The sequence below is a fragment of the Python bivittatus genome, unplaced genomic scaffold (assembly GCF_059951505.1).
Source record: "Python bivittatus isolate LINGU-HERP-01145 unplaced genomic scaffold, Pbiv_v1 ctg000850_np1212, whole genome shotgun sequence".
NCBI classification, from domain to species: Eukaryota; Metazoa; Chordata; class Lepidosauria; order Squamata; family Pythonidae; genus Python; species Python bivittatus.
Genome location: NW_028277112.1, coordinates 49,759,785 through 49,777,389, shown reverse-complemented (window position 1 = coordinate 49,777,389; position 17,605 = coordinate 49,759,785). Strand labels below are relative to the sequence as shown.

The following is a 17,605-nucleotide window of genomic DNA, read 5'->3' as shown; positions in this document are numbered from 1 at the left end:
AATGGCAATGGGAAGTGCTGGAGTTTTTGTTGCTAAGTGGTGTGGTCACGTGTCGTCATGCTTTACAACTGCGTTGCTTAGTGACAGAAATTCTGGTCCCAATTGCCATCATTAACCAAGTACTGGGTGCTTCCTGGAAATACAATAGGGAAAGAATGGCTAATAGGATACCTCAATTAGATGCAGAATTGGGCTCAGCTAATGAAGGCAGTGCAATTTTGCCAGCATATTTTTCTGCTTCCTCAAGGACTGGAAGTAAACACATCAGTGTGACTGTGTGGAAGAGCCTTTAAACCAGCAAACTTTTGTTTGCATTTGTTAAACCAGGAAAAAAAATAAATAGGGGGAAAGCTCAGAGATGCAATTGCCAGACACTGTGTCTCGCATCTCAGAGATCAATGTTGGGCCCTAGGCCAGCAGCTAAACTAAGACAATCTTGACTGCTGTGAAGAGATTTTCTCTACCATAGCTGAGCATCATTTTTTCCTCTTCTAAACATTAATTCATGGGATCTGATTTGAACTTTTTTTTAAAGCCCTCCCAAAAAAGAAAAGCCCCTTCTGTTGTAGTCTTTAGAAGGGAATGGAACTTAAATGCTTGTATAAATAAATAAGAAACAGAAGTACATTTACAAAAGACATTGAACAACAAGTGACAAGGATCACAGGCAAACACAGGACAAAGATGACTGAGGAAACATCAGAACTGTTTCTTATGAAAGTGGCCAGTAGCAGGCACAATAACCAGCTACTGGTTCAGTAATTCCAGGGTTTTCCATGAACTTTAAACCATGTCTTCTACTGATATACAGCAAAATGGTGACATACAAATGACTGTTATCAGGTTGAGTAAAGAAAAATCTTTGGCAAAATACATGAATTTTGGCCAAAGACTTCAGTGTTGAATGTAGTTATTCACAAGCAGGAAAGGGTGGGTAGAGAAAAAGTGGGGGAGAAAGGGCCTGCAGCCTGGCACTGTGAACAGTTTGGTATAATCTTTTCAGGAAAGCCTTTGAACTTATCACAGACCCAGATCCAAACCCTTAACATCTACCAACAGCTGGGCACTGTGCCTGGGGCCCACTCTCTTTAATGTCCTTTATCAAATAAGACCCACCAATGTGGCTGCTGAGAGTCATTAACATTAGGGTTGACAGTTGTTTATACTATGAATGAAAGAATCAAGAGTTTATTTATTAGTAATGCTAAGGGAATGCACAAATATAGGCCACTGCTTCCACCCCCCCCCTTTAAATCCAATAGCATCCAGTTACAAACACCTGTATGACCCAGCAGAACAGTTATTGAAGGAGTAATAGAAAAGACAAAACCAGCCTCACTGGCTTTTCCCCATGTGTGCAAGTTGGTGAATGGCTTGAGTGGCTCAAAAACAGCCATCCACAGTTTGTTCTGAACTGAATGTATCATCTTCAAATTATAGCTAGGTGCAACCTGCCAGCCCACAGTTGCTGTGGCCTTGGAGACAAGGATCTCTCTGGTTGGGTGCATCCAGTACATGTTTAGCTTAAAACAAACTTAATATACAGCCATGCTTTTCAGAGAAAGTTAGCAAATATAAATGTATTTGCCAAAAAGCACCTTACCGTATTACTTGAAGAGTTACTCAAAATTGGCCTATGTAAAATTATATAGATATAAAATTACATACATATAAAGTCTTACTATGTGAAATTTGCAAGACATCAAGAACAGCAGCAGCAAAGCAATAACCATCAGAGAAAGGAGATTTTAGTGGCAGAGCTATTGCATTATTGTTATAGTCACCATCATTATTGCTCTCTTTGATTTTTATCCTTTGTGGTGCTGTTCTCTAGATATTTTTTTTAACTTGGTTTTGAAAGTTGTTTATTGTCCATGAGCTCAAACCAACATATATAGCATTTCATCTTCTCATTTTTCCCCATTATAAGCATCTTACAAGGTAAGTTGAGCTCAGAGGTAGCAACTAGCCCAAAGTTTTCCATGGCTGAAGATGGACTTGAAACTGTATTTCCTGGTCCTAATCCAATTCCTTAACAACTGCACCACACCGACTGTTTATTTTTATATAGTTTTACTAATGCTTAATTAACATATTTAGCACATTTATTTTTAGCATTTTTTTCACTGTGGAACCGAAGTCATTGCACATGGCTTCTCAGATCCAAGTTGTGATCGCTGTTCAGCTTAGCATGGAGAACTCTAATGTATACCCAGGCCATTCTTACATCAAGATAACACAAAGAGAGTGAATATCCTAAACTGGATGTTATGACAGGTACAATCTAGACACATAACAGTGTTAGACCTTTGTTTGAATGGAAGAGGGAATTCAGACATTACCAGGAAGTCAGCCTTAATGCTCTTAGTGCAGGCTGAGCTGACAGCATCTCCCACTGAAGTCAATGATGTTTGCAAGTTTTCACCTAGACTTAAACAGCAGGGTCTATGGGGGGGGGGGGGCAACAAGGGGATCAGACTAACAAAAGCAGCAGAAGCCTCACTCCTTTTCTATATCTGTTGTAATGTCACATGTATGTCTGAAAGGGGCAGAACTTGCAATGGAATGCCATGATATCACTTTTGTCATTCTGATGAAAGCAAGAAGACCCTGAGGATGCTACTGGGCTTAAATAAAAACAGTCTAGAACTATGTTACTGAGCTTATAGAAGAATTATGAAAGCTTAATCCTGCAACTGCATTAACAATACAGACGGTATTTCTTCTTTTATGCCATTTCTTTTTTATCATTTCACCATCAAGTGGAGGCTATCCTTAAGGGAAATCAAATCAAACCAAACTTATTTCCTCTAGCTGTACCAGAGGAAAGTTCATAATATTAAAGGAAGGGTTGAATGGTGAAGATCAGATGCAGAAGTGATGTGGGTAGATTCACAGAATCAATGTCCACCAACCTGTTGCACCTTGGCATTTTCCAAGTGACATTTTATTTATTTATTGTATTTATCATATTTATATAGCCACCCATCTCACACATGCTGGCAGCATTCCTGCAGATGCCACTCATCTCTATTACAGGGAAAACAGTACCCCTTAAAAAAACCTAGAATATAGTAAGAAAATGAAAAGCACAGAGCTTCATTTGCCTTAAAAGATAAGCAGCTGACATTGTCTTCAAAACATCTGTACATCTGCTAGCTTCTACTGCAATATACATCCTTTTTCACCCTACCAGCTCCAGACATTAATACAAGGACTATACACTAATGCAGAAGCTAATGAAGGATGGGTGGAGAGGAACATTTGGGGTATATGATTTCTGTGTGTAAGTAACGGATAATCATGTACTGTTACAATGCTAGCGAGACAACTAACAAATGGTGGGATATCTGATGTACGTTGAATGTAACTTTGAGAAAGGTATATTGTAAGCCTGAAGGAAGGCCTCGATTCTTGTTCATCCTGAACAAATTCCAGGACCCCAGGTTGAAGTGGTCCTTAATTTGACACTTAGAATGCCTTTTCCATACTGCGGTTCCTTGGGGATGTGATGTTTGGAGCGCGGTCCCACTGAGTCCGAGTCGTTATTATAGAACAAGGGTAGGCAACCTGCAGCTCCAACACCATGTTTAGCTTTCAACATTTTTTGCTATTCTTAGAGGTATCTCTGCTCCTCATCACTAAAATGTGGCAGTGCAATAAATGGTATAGCTTCCTACTATTTTAAGTCAGGAAACATATGCACCCTGTACTTAGCCATAAATAGGCTTAATCACTTTAAGTCCAATTTTCTGTCATTGTTGCATCTATCTGGGTTTTTGGAATCACAAAATATATCCAAGAGGTTGTCAACCCCTGCTATGGAAGAGGCTGTTGATTAGTTACTTGCTTAGCAGATCACTGGCCTGATATAGTGGTGTTTCATCAAAGGTTTAATTATCTGCACAGATAGCACTGGGCTTCCAGCATGCATCATCCTATCGTGCTGCTTCAACTAGCATGAGACAGAGGAGCAAGTTACTGGGTTTTTTTCCTCCAAAATCACTCAGGAACGATTTACATGGTATGTTACGGGAATAACGCAGGATGCTGAAAATAAATAGTAATGTGCAAAATGTTTTTTTGCATTCAACATTTAAAGCATGAAGTACTATGTTTATAGAGTTTGAAATAGGTGTTCTGGCTATTCTGCAAGTGGTCCAAAATCAAAACAATCCTGTCCCAAACTTGAAACACCTGTTTCAGATTCAAAACAGGACAGCTTCAACCCAGAATAGTTCCAGAATGGTCTGAGCATTGGAATATCTGGGAAGGTCTAAGCAACCCATTTCAAACCTGAAACAACTGCTTCAAACTCAATAGGGATGTTTTGAGTTCAAAATGTTTCACACTGGAACGTTCTGCACATCTCTAATCCTCCACTTTGGATTTTTCCTTGAGAACGTACCTGTTCGTATGTCATATTCTCCACCCAACAACAGCTACTGATCTACTATTAAATCAGAGCTGGATGAAAACTGGTACTGCTAACCCAGACTCGTGATTCAAAAATTAAGTTGCATGTAGACTTTATCTATTTTTTTCTGTACTGATTTAATACATCTCCATTGGGGGAGATGGGCGGCATACAAATTAAATAAACAAACAAACAAATAAATAATTAGAAATAAGAGAAAGTGATACCTGAAGTAATACTGCTAAATATCTATCTTGCATTACTTTCAGGAATCATTGTAAGAATGGAATCAAAACAATCTATAGACCCACTACTGAAGTAGCAGTCTAATAGGAACCTTGAACAAAAATATAAAACAGAAACAGATTTTAAGAATCATTACATCAGAAGTGCCATACTGAGAATATGGTATAGATAAAAATCCAGCCTGTGCCTGAAGATACCTTTATGAGTCTCAGTACAAGAAGCATTTTATAGAAAAAAAACAGCAGGTAAAGAGAAATGGTTAACTTATCAAGAGTTGTTAAAACAAGAGCATGGAAAATATAAGATGAAATCAAAAGAACAGCTGGCTGCAGAGGGATTTAGTTTTCAATGGTTTTCGTATGCACAGTTAAGAGAAAGATTTAAGGAAGATAATAAGTCATTTGGAATTGAGCAGCAGAAGACAGAATTTGAAGTTGAACTGTGTATAAATGATGAACATGTAATTGCTAAAATGTATAAACTTTTACTGAAATTTGAAATGGAAGAAGAACAAATGAAAGGGTGTATGATAAAATGGCTAAAAACTTTGCACATAACATATTGATGGTACAGTGCAAAAATATGTGGTTAAAAGAATGGAAATTTACATTATGTTATAACTTAAAGGAGAATTCTTATAAGATGATGTACCATTGGTATATGACTCCAGAAAAATTGTCTAGAATGTATTAAAGGTACTTCAAATTTATGCTGGAAATGTGGACAACATGAAGGGTCATTTTATTAAGCCTGGTGGACTTGTAAAAAAAGCCAGAAAAATTTGGATTCAAATTCACACAATGATATAAAGAATTTTAAAAATTAATATTCAACGGAAACCAGAAGTTTTCTTGCTGGGATTAATGGACAAACAATTAGAAAAGAGCCACAGAAGACTATTCTTATATATGATTACTGCTGAGAGACTATTATATGCACAAAAATGGAAAGACTTTGAAATACCCGCAATGGAGGAATGGTTGGTGAAGATGAAGGAACTAGCAGAAATGGCAAAATTAACTTGTCTGCTTAGAGAAAGATCAATTAGTACGTTTATTAGTGACTGGAAACCCCTTATGGACTTTTTGCTGAAAAAAGAAAAAAGTGATTTTTGGATTTGATGATTAGAAAGGGTAGATTATGGAAAGAAAAATTATGATGTCACTTGAGAGAGAGAGGGTAAAATATAAATGCATTCAAATTTCAAATATCTTTAATAAGATATTTGACCAGCCTTTGTAAAAATAAACAACACAACAATTTGTTGTCAGGTATGTATTTATAACTGCTGTTAAGAAGATCAGAAACTGCTTCCCTGTAACTTTTCCTTGTCTTTCTTTTCTACCTCTCTCTTTTTATTTGTTCTTCACTTTTTACTTTTATTCTTCATATTTTCAACTTAAAATTTGTATGGTTTTTATTCTGTTGAAATCTCTTTAATAAAAATCATTAAAAAAATATAAACCAGAAACAGAATTGCCAAGAGACATGGTATGTAGTGGTATATAAATTAATTAACCAAATATCTGCTTGTCTCAGTGAAAAACACTTCCATTCTTTCTTCTTCTTTTATATATTGTATATATATATATAGAGAGAGAGATACACATACATACACTAGTTCTGTCTTAGAACTGCAGACCCTTGGAGAGCCTGTACAATTTAACCAAGCTTTGGAGGACTTTCTGGAGTGGTACATGATGTATTGCTTCCAATTAGTCATTTATGTTACTTTCAAGTAGGAATATTTGGAAGAAAGGTGGGGGTGTATCCTGTGCACCTGTGTTTCCCACAGTAATCTACACGTGTTGATTATCTCCTCTCATGCCTGCTGTGCTATTCTGCTCTACTGAAAGGAGAAGCAAGTGAAAGACTATGGTTGGCATAATGTGCTTGGTGTGAAACCATTCTCTAATGGTGTGCTAACTTTTCATCCCTGCAGCCCCACACATTTCCCATCTATGGGAATGTATGGTTTTCCAATTTCCTACATTTTCACTTGCAAATATACTACATCATTAGGGAGGAATAAATTGCTTGCAAATCATGCCATAGATAACCACATGGCACATCCTAAGGAAATATTGTGGGCAGATTAAATTAAACAGTACAAGGCTGTTATGGCTTAGTATGGAGGTTTTTAAGAACTTTGCTGCTCTGAGCATGAAGAACAGAGAAAATAAAGGTCTCCCATACAAGCAGCTAACTTGAGTATACCATACCATCCTTCTTCAGTTGACAGAGCTCTGTGAAACAAGTTTGCTTTAAGGGCACAGTCAGTCTACTCTGGAAAGCTACTGTGGCCAATGGATTGTATGGAGGTCGAAAATGCATCTGAAACAGATGTAGAAGCTTTGCCTTCTCCCCTCCTCCCCTTGCCAAAGCAGCTTTTTAAAGACCCGTTTCTAATTTAAATGGATAACAGAATCTCAGTTTAACCACTGTAACATGCAACATTTCATTGTTTGGCTTTGATCCAGGAGCCAGGAAAAAAACCTAGAATGAATTAATCCATGCTACCCAAGCCTATCAGATCCAATGCATGTATTGTTATGCTCATTAGTTACACTAAATTAAATTCTCTCTTATCTTTATTAAAACACCACATGACTTAATTTTGAATCAATCCCATAATCGGTAGGATAAAGGCAATAATTAAAAGGAAGCCAGATAACAGATCAAATTTTGACCATAGCCAATCCCAACAGCTGTACAAGATCACCCAAGCAGTGGTCCAGAATGCACAGGCATTCTTACCACCACGTATATTTGATGAGGGTTGAATAGTACGTATTTTAAGATTTCAGCAACTTGCACACTTAGTTATGATTCTTTAAATCTCCAATATGTGTGTATGTGTGTACATTATGAAAGAGAGAGTATGGGGATGTTTGGCTTACCACAAAGACATCTGCAAATCAGGTATGATCCTAGAATACTCAAAATAAGCAGCTGAAACAACTAAATCAGGTTCATCAGATACAGTCATAACCTTTGCCTCATCCCAAATTCCAGGCCTAAGAGCAACTTGTCTAGGACAAAGAGCCCAAACTTCTGCAAATAAATTTTCACACCCACCCAGAAAAAAGCCACGTGCCTGTATTTGTATTCCAAAATTCATTATAATTGTTCTTTAAGAAACATGTGATCTCCAGTTGGAACAGGCTCCAAGTTTTCTTTGAACAAGTAGAATAAACATAATTCAATTCAGGCCATGTTTAATGTTAAGAGAAAGTGATTTTCTCTCCTCTTCTGAACCAACTAGCAATGCCTTAAAGGCCATTTAAAAGATTAGAGGAAAAATGTATTTGTTTACTGTAAGTATGAACACTAGTTTCATACATATAAACAGCCAACCTGCCCAATCCCTTTTTCAACTGCCTGTTTTTGTTTATTGCTGAATTAACACTTAAGGATTTAAAGTAGTATAAACATTTTAGAAAAGAACATTTAAAAAGACTTCAAGAAGCAACATACAAATTTCCCTGGCAGAGTTACTGTGAAAAGCAGGGCTTAACTAAGTGAATTCATACCTGTGGTATTTCAAACACAGAGCTTATTATAATTTTTTATTTATAGTAAAAGACCAGAAATCAGGTACAACTTTGGACAAAAGGTTTAAAAAAAAAGGCAGTAACAAGATAAAACATATCAAGGAATTAGTAAAATACATGGCAATCTATAACTAGGGATCAAATTACATTTCCAAGTTGACACTTCTAAATTTAAATCCATAACTCCCTTATTGCAATTGCACCTTAATAAATTTGGCAACTCTCCTTGTTATTTTTATGCATAGATCACTAGCAGAAAAAACATATTTTCCTCATCCAACTGGTCCAGACAATTAACTAGCAAGGGCATCATTAGGTAGCAACGCTTGGTGCATTGAGCAGTGCAACAAAATTATGAAACTGATGCAATCAACCTTTCCAAATCGAGGCAGAGGTAGACTTCTAAAGAATATCATCATTTATTTATTTAGATTTATTTAGATTTCAAATTTGGACACTGCCCATCTCATGAGAAAGTGACTCTGGGTGGTTATTATACTCTCCCTCCCGACCTGTAGATGGCAAATCTAGCCAATGAAAATACTCTTTGCAGAATGGACAAAATATTGCTAAACTAATTAATTAAAGAGTCTTCTACATAAATTGGCCTTGCAGTACAGAGGAATAAATCTCTTTCCTCTGTAAAGCAGAGTCAAAGACATGGTGCTAGATTACTGAGTCGCTTTTCCAGTCCCTTGTTGGGACAAGAACTAGCTGACCTTCCTTTCTAGATCAAACAGCCCTATGGAATGCCATCCTACAGCAAATGAAACACGATTTGTTGGTGTTGGGATATTGGAATTCTAATAGAGGAATGGAATTGACACATCTTTTAAAAAACATATTCTGAAGTTCATTCCTCTGATCATGTATTTGAAAACCAGTAACACTCAAACTACTGAACAGGTGAATGTATCTCACACGCTAGTAAGATAATTCTCAAGTTTTTGTTAGGCAGACTTACATGGACAAGAACAGGCTGGATTCAGAAGATGCAGAGATACCCAAGAACACACTGCTAATGTCTAATGGATAATGAAAAAAGCAAGAGAGTCTCCAAATATGTTTATATTTGCTTTCTTGATTGTAGTAAGATTTTTGACTGTGTAAACCACAACGAATTAAGGCTTCCCTTAAAAGCATGAGTACTAGGCCACCCCATCTGCTTATTGAAGAATTTGTATAATGATCAGGAAACAACAGTTAGAATCAAATACGGAACTATTAAATGGTTCAAAATAGGAAAAGAGTGTGCCAAGATTTATACTGTCACTTTTTAAAAAAACTTATATATGCAGAATACACACACACACACACACACACACACACACATAGACATATACAAGAATTCAAATTAAAATTGCTGGGAGAAACATCAACTACTTGTTGCCTTGGATTTTGTATACATACATTTGATGGCTGGAAATGAGGAAGATTTAAATCATTGTTTCCCAATCATGGCAATTTCCACTATTTCCAAATGAGAATTCTGGGAGTTGAACTTCACACACATGGAAATTGTCAAGGTTGACAAACACTGAATTAAATAATCTCTTGTTGAAAGTTAAAAAAGAGAGTATAAAAGTTGGTGTTCTCTTCAATATTAAAACAAAGATAAAAACCTAAGCTTAAATCTACAGGTACAGGTATTACAACAGCATTTGGGACCATGATTGCTATCACTAAGTGATGCGGTCATAAAGCATGACATCATGTGACCACATTGCTTGGCAACAGCAATCCCAGCAGTCCCAGTTGCTGTTGTAACCTCAGGACTGCGCAGGTTGTTAAGTGGGAAGAGGCAGGAGTCCTAGACAAGGAGTGTGGGGGTGCCACAGGAGGGTGGTGGGGTGCCACAGGAGGGTGGGGAGGCCTGGTGAAAGCTGTGTGCGGAGACAGGAGAAAAAATGGTGGAAGTGGCCTACTGGAATGACTTGCGACCTTCCCTGTCAGCTTCCCCATTGACTTTGCTTGTGGGAAGCTGTCAGGGAAGGTCACAAATGGTGATCACGTGACTGCAGCTTAATGCAACATCATAATTACGAGCTGGGCACCCAAGTGCCCAGACTGTGATCATGTGACTATGGGGGGTGCTGTGATGGCAGTTTGAGGACTGGTCATACGCCCATTTTTTCTGTGCTGCTGTAAGTTTGAACAGTCACAGAACAAATGTATGTAACCCGAGGACTACCTGTAATTTCAACCCAAAGCAAATCAATGGAAAAGTAGTTCAAGAAGTAATAGATGTTATCTTCCCAGGCTCAAAAATGAACAGGGATGGTAACTGTATCCATGAAATAAAGGTCTGCTACTTGGAAGAAAGACTATGAAGGTTCTAAAAATATATATATTAAAGTGCAGAGACTTCATGCTACCAAAAAGAGAGTGTGTGTGTACGTATGCGTGTGCATGTGCATATGTGTGTGTAGTGAAGGCCATGATTTCTTAGTTGTATGCTGTGAAAGCTGGACCATCAGAAAGCCCAAATGAATAAATTTGATCCCTCTGAATTGTGGTGCTGGAAAAATTGAGAATACCTTCACCTAAAAGAAAAACAAATAATATTTGATGAAGTAAAACTAAACTGCTCACTCAAAGCAATAATAATGAAGTAAAGCTTAAATATTTTGAACACACAATTCACAAGCAGGAGTTCTTAGAGAAGACCTTGATGCTTGGAAAAAAATCCAAGGCAACTGAGAAAGTGGCTGACAGAAGACAGGATGACTAGACTCCATCACCGACAATGCAAACTGGAGCTTACAAGAACTCAAGGGAGCAGATACTGACAGACAGTCTGGGCAAAATGATGTCCATCAAGTCACAAATAGTTGGAAGCAACTGAATAACTGAACAGCAAACTTTTTGTTTTGTTCTGTTCTGCTGTTTACCCATAGAAGCACACATACATATATTAGTGATTTTTTTTTTTTTTGGAGTGCCTTCAATTCAGCCTTAACTCCTGGCAACTTCATGGACTTCATGCAGTTTTCTTGGCAAGATTTACAGAAATGGTTTGCCACTGCCTCTTCCTAGGGCTGAGAGAGTGCGACTGGCTCAAAGTCATCCAGCTGGCTTTCCTGCCTAAGGGGGAGCTAGAATTCAGATCTCCCTGCTCCTAGTTCAGTACCTTAAGCACTAGACCAAACTGCCTCTCATACTAGTTATTTCTTATTCATTATTGATAATCCAGCAATATTAAATTAATGTTGAAATAAACAAACTATTCTAGCTGTTGTCCAATTTTAGGTTTGCCTGGGTATTCCAATATTCAAATGAAAAGGCAAGAATGGGAAACTACATTTCATTTAATTCATAGCATCACTCATATGAGCTCTCCCTGCTCAAGCAATACAACTGTGACAATAGCTTTTCCAAACTACTTGGAATCTATCCTATCCTCCTTATACTGTACTTCAGTTTCCTGATATACACTCAACCTTTTCTTGACCCTCTTAATACCACTCCATCTAGCTGGATTTAGCAACAGAAGGGTAGATCACAACTACCTGTTAAAAAGCCATGTTAATATGGTGAAAAATATACAATTTACATGGTGAAAAAAAAATTAGGCATTTTTATCTAGAAAATACTCAATGGACAAAGGATAGGGTAATGCAGGAGATTCCATTACTAGCTTCTACAGCCTTACTAAAATCTTTTGTCTGGGAAATGAAGAATGCAAGGGTTTTGTTTTGTTTTTAATTTAAGATATTTCTGTCCTTGGGGTTCTTTGAGCTTGGTTGTTTTCTTGCAAACGTTTCGTTACTGGCTGGATAACATCTTCAGTGCTAGAAGGGAGTGGGGTTTGCTTTCTGTTTATATACAGTGGCTTGCCCTGCCAGTGTTGGTGGGGTGTTTTTTTTCTTCCCCCCAGGTAGTTCCTTGATTAGGGTATTGTTTACAAGGTGTGAAGCTAGTTTGCCTCCTTGTGGTGCACCCTGGATAGCGCGAAAGGGTGAACTAAATGAACTTGCAACAGTTGGCAGCCAGACTACATTGTAGACTTCCTGGCTCTCAAAATACATGGAAACAAAAACAAAAAACGGGCCTTTTCAGGCCCAAAAGACAAGAGAGATTGGGAACATCATCTGAATCTGCCACATCAATGTCAAGGGACTCAGTAGATCAAAGAGCCAATATATTTCTAGACTTTTAATGGAAAGTAACACAGATATGGCCTTGCCATACGCTAAATAAATAAACACTGCTTGATTGTATGTCTGTGATAATCTTGGTGTTGATCTCTGCTTATCTGGATGATGATTGCTGGTGAGGAGATGTTCTGATCTTTTGTTTCCTTTTAACTGTCTCTTTTGAATAGTGTGTAGATGTTGTTTTATTCCAGCAATTTTTCTACTGACTGGCACTGCCTATCATTTGTTGCTGTTAGTAAATAAAGCAGTATTTATATTGTCACTCAGATAAAGATATACAGTACCACAACATGCCCGAATCCCTCACACATTCCCTTAAATTACATTTTTTCTCAGTTTAAAGGCTACTAATATGAAAATATAAAATGCATAAATCTGTAACACCTGTTGCTCATTTTAGTTAGGAAATTCAAATTCATCAGATTCCTGAATAGGAATCTGATGAACAGCCAGGGACATTACACAAGATTCCTTTAGATTGCTTCCTAAATTATCCTCTGTTATGCAAGAGAATAACACTGTGTGCAGAATATAAGGGCATAAACATATATAGTTATAAAGCAAGACTTTCCTAATACAGTGTTGATTTTTTTAATACCCTCGGGATACTGATCTTTGGAGAGCATGAATCTCTCTATGACCAGCTACTTAAATGCTCCCTTCTTGTCCGATATTCCATACTTCGATCTTCTCAACCAGGTAGCCCTCTAGATGTGTTGGATCTGTAACACCTATAACTTCCTGCCAATAGCCAGGACCGATGGCCAAACTGGTTGAAAATTCTAAGAACTGCAGTCCTACGCATCTGGAGAAGGTCAGGCTGAAGAAAGTTGAAATAAATTCTGCAAGTGTAAGGCTAATCCTTCTTCTTCTTTCCTGTTAAGAAACTCAATGCCTTTTTTTAGGACATTGGTAACTGTAATCAAACCCTATCTGACAGCTCCCAAAACATGCTCTTTAAGCTGCCTGGAGAGCATCCTTTTACAGTTGTGTAATCTTTTCAAATTCCAGAATTAATCTGACAATAGCAACTACAACCACAAAGTAGAAAATGATTGACCTTAAAAAGGGGCATTTAATTTTCAAATCTTTAAAGTAATACTATACTAAGAAGTAAACAGGTTGTGACCCAAAATGCATATCATAGGTCTTCACAGAGAATATATGCTGAGATAATCAACATACCTAGTGCGAATGTTGGTAAAATGCTAATCTGCAAAATACATTAGTGATCTAATTCCAGTTCTAGTAGGCATTTGCCCATTTCTGTACACAAAATAAAGAAAAAGGAGAAGAATGAGCTCACCTGGCAATCATTTACTAACTCCCTAGAATAGAAATGTCAGATACAGACTTGGTACTCTCTAGGATAAACTCCTGCAAATGGTTGTTTATGGACAAGTAACAAAAAAAGTAAATGTATTCTCTCAAATGTGACCAGAGAACGTCAAATTATTAAAAGCATGAAAAATGACTATATCTACTCGTGGAAAGAATATAGTGAGGTTAAATGAGTTTATTAAGAAATGTTAATAGGTGTTACATTGTCCTTATCCCTATGAAATTATGGAAAGTGGGCACGAACTGACAACAAAACAAGGGATTTTACACATTGCCTGTTCCATCATCAAGTAATATTGATAAATATGCATACAGATAACATTAGATAGAAAGCACATATAATCACCAGCAAACATATGTTTCATCTTCTTAGAAGCACTTTGCATATTTCTTAGGAAATGCATTAAGATGAAAGATAGAAAAACATTTTCCACTGCCAATATTTGCAATCACTGATGTTTAGGCACATTCACATACAACTCACTTTAATGTATAGGCTAAAAGATCTGTTCTTATCCCTTGGGAGCAAAAGCAGGCTAAAAAGATGACAAATTAAGAAAAAGCTTTAGATATAACATTCAAATTTTTTAGGAGTGTTAAAAAAATTAGCTTCACATTTTAGGAATTCACATCCCACAGCCATGGTTTCTCATAACAGTGACTATGTAGTTCCCTAGGAAAATGTTTTTTAGTTCATTTTGAATATCTAAAGGTATACCACTGATTTCAAATAGCACTTCCACTAATATGATAAAGTACTGTAATTTCCAACTATATGGAAATGATTTGCATGTTATTTCTTTTCTTCCACAATTAGGGAAGGGGAACCATTTATGACTACTCCCTAATAGTACTTAGCTAGTTTCTCTGGCAACCGATTTCAATAACAACATCATCAACAACAACAATACACAGAGGGCAGATGCTGCTAGAAGAAGAATAGAAGAGCACTTCCCGAGTCCCGACAGATGACACTGTTTAATTGAATTATATGTGTACAACCCCACATTAGGTTGAAATCTATTCCTGTTAGTTTTTTGCCCTGCCTGTATCTCCTCTAGCTAATAGCTAGGAGTAATTTGTCCAGTGAAATAAAATTCCAAAAGGTGGCCACTGTATTTATTATCTAATCAGAAACATTCAACTACATCAAAATCACAAAAGTATCCTATGATTCTGAGGTGGGAAATACAGTAAAGGTAAGATCATTGTTTCTTTTAAAAGGAAACAAAGAGCTAAATAGCGGTCCAGGACAGGCCACAGATATGACTGTTTTATGACTTCTACAATCTGCATGTTGTGTTGATCTTAGCAATTTATAACAAGGTCTAATAAAACCAACTAGAATGCCTCCTGCTATATTTAGGGACATTCAAATTACACATCAAAGAGAAAAAGCAAACCAACTGTTACACTGAGATGCTGGAAGCGTACTTGTTTACAGGATTACCAGAATAAAAAACACACAACAGCATCCTGAAAATAGCATCAACAGAATAGATGACATTGCAACATAAATTCAATCCAAAGCCTGTGAAAAGGGTCTATTGCTGATGCCAAAGAGCAACACAATACAGAGCTTGCTCTAAGTCCACACCTCTGTTGAGAATGCACTTTAGATGATCACATAACAAATAGCTGGCAAATGTAACACTTTAAAAAGTTGCAGCGCTCTGCTGCCTATACTGATAGATGTTATTCGTGGCACAAGAGCTACAGAGGCCTTCCAAGATAATTTCAGAGCTGTAATTAAGGGAATTCTGTGGATCTTAGCTGCGTAAACCTTCAAGGGTAGAGGACCGTTACATTCATATGAAATCAAGATAACCTTATCTTGGCAATAAATAAAGAGACCTCCCAAATGCCAGGACACTGAATATATCTAAGGCTGCATTTCCATTTACTGGGCAGAAAGTCACATTGAATTCGGTGGCTGGATTTATGTACCATACTAACCATTGTAATCATGGCTTGTTGAATAAGTCATGATGGCAGGGTCCTCACAATATACTAACCCATCATTTAAAAAAACATAATGGCTTGGAGCATACAATATGTTATGCCAAAACCAAACAAATCACACTATAGCTTAGCATAATGTATGAAGCCAACCAATGGATTTTCCTTCTCAGTTTGGAGAGGTCATTGTACTGTGATAACTAGTCCATTGGATAAAATTTATATTTATTCCAGTTCTGGAGATTTGATAATTATACCTCTCCCCTAAGTTGACATTACATAATATTGTCACTACAGTATTTTTCTGTGGAACTGGAACTAACTTAAATGGTAAGAATGCACATGAAGAGAACATGGATGTCCATGGTAGGGACAAAGAGGGGGTAAATAATGAAAACTACATAATTGCATCATGTTGCAAATATGGCAATTCTTGTTCTTGCAACAAATGTTGGACACAACTACATTAAGGTTGGATTTGTGTCATGATGTATATCAGCCCTTGTGCATCATTGTGGCTTGCTGTAGGTGCTTCTGGAAGAGGAGGAGTAAAGGTAATAACCATCACTGTCCCATGGAGGTGAAAATTCAGAAAGCGTCATTGTCTGAGTTATACCAAAATCTAGGAACAGCCCTATCATTCCAATAGACTATACATTCAAAATGAAAAGAGTCACTGATATGCAGATGGCTGTCTGGACAGGCCAGGAATTAGCCTCCCATGGAGTGATGTAGACCTTAAGCATTCCTGAACATGTCACTATCATCTCCTACAGAGCTTCCTATGCTCAAATTTAGAGTTGGTGAGCAATATCTACAGTACATGAAGAAGAAACTGCATAGAAACATTTACTGAAGATGACATGTTAAACCTCATGTTAAGCCTTTGGAAGCCCTTTTTTAATTATATTACAAGAAGAGATTGCATGAGGACCAAATGAATGATATGCATGATCTGTACTCTACACCCATGTCCCTTATGTTATTCCCTTTCAAGGTAAGCAACTCAGCACTTAGGCAAAATGTATAAAAAGTGTAAGAAGTAAAAAAACAAAATACATTGGTGGCACGAGATAAGGAAAAAAGAAATAAACTTATTGTATCTCAGTAAAAAATGGAACATAACATCAGAATAAGGGATTCCAGCCTCCTAAGCCATTTCCCCCCTTAAATAATGGTGAATGCCAGTGTAATAATATTATTCCATATTTCTTAATTAGATTATATGTACCAATACATTTAGCAGGATTGCTCTCTCTTATGGAAAAAAAATGGCAGAAATAGATACTTGAATCCTTAACAGGAAACTTGCAAACAAATTGCTGTTTTCAATATTTTCCTATGATAGCAACCATATGAAGAAAAATCAAAACAAGACAACATATGTTTATATTTGTTTGATAAAACAAAATAATAAAATTAGAGGCAGAATGGTTTACAAAATACTAATTGGCTTAGTTAGGGCTACTGGATCTACACTGTAAAAATCTGGATGGCCACAAGACAGCAGAAGAGAGTTTTCCATATATTTGTGCTGTAGTCTAGCAGTAGTCATCTGGATTTTTGCAACTCAGATATGGTAGCCCTAGCTAAATTGATAGAATTTTATGGTTTTATTTTTTGATTTTATTTTCAGTATTTACAGTATATACTTCTGACTTCACAAGGACTCCTGGTGATTTACAACATTGTATAAAATTAATGACAGCTAATTTAGTGTAGTGGATTAAAGGCACCAGGCTAGAAACCAGAAGACCATGAGTTATATTTCTGCTTTAGGCAAGAAGCCAGCTGGGTAATTTTGGGCCAGTCATTCTCTCTTAGCCCTAGGAAGAAAGCAAGGACAAATCACTTCCAAAGTCTTGCCAGGAAAACTGCAGGGACTCGTCCAGGCAGTAACCAAGAGTTGAAAAGGCAAATAAATAAAATTT

General features: G+C 37.0%; 1 protein-coding gene across 1 annotated transcript in view; it reads right to left on the bottom strand.

The window, feature by feature from the left end:
* Nucleotides 1-17,605, bottom strand: part of ADAMTSL1 (ADAMTS like 1) — a 259,610-nt gene that overhangs the window by 226,854 nt on the left and 15,151 nt on the right. The gene's annotated exons all lie outside the window — the stretch shown is intronic.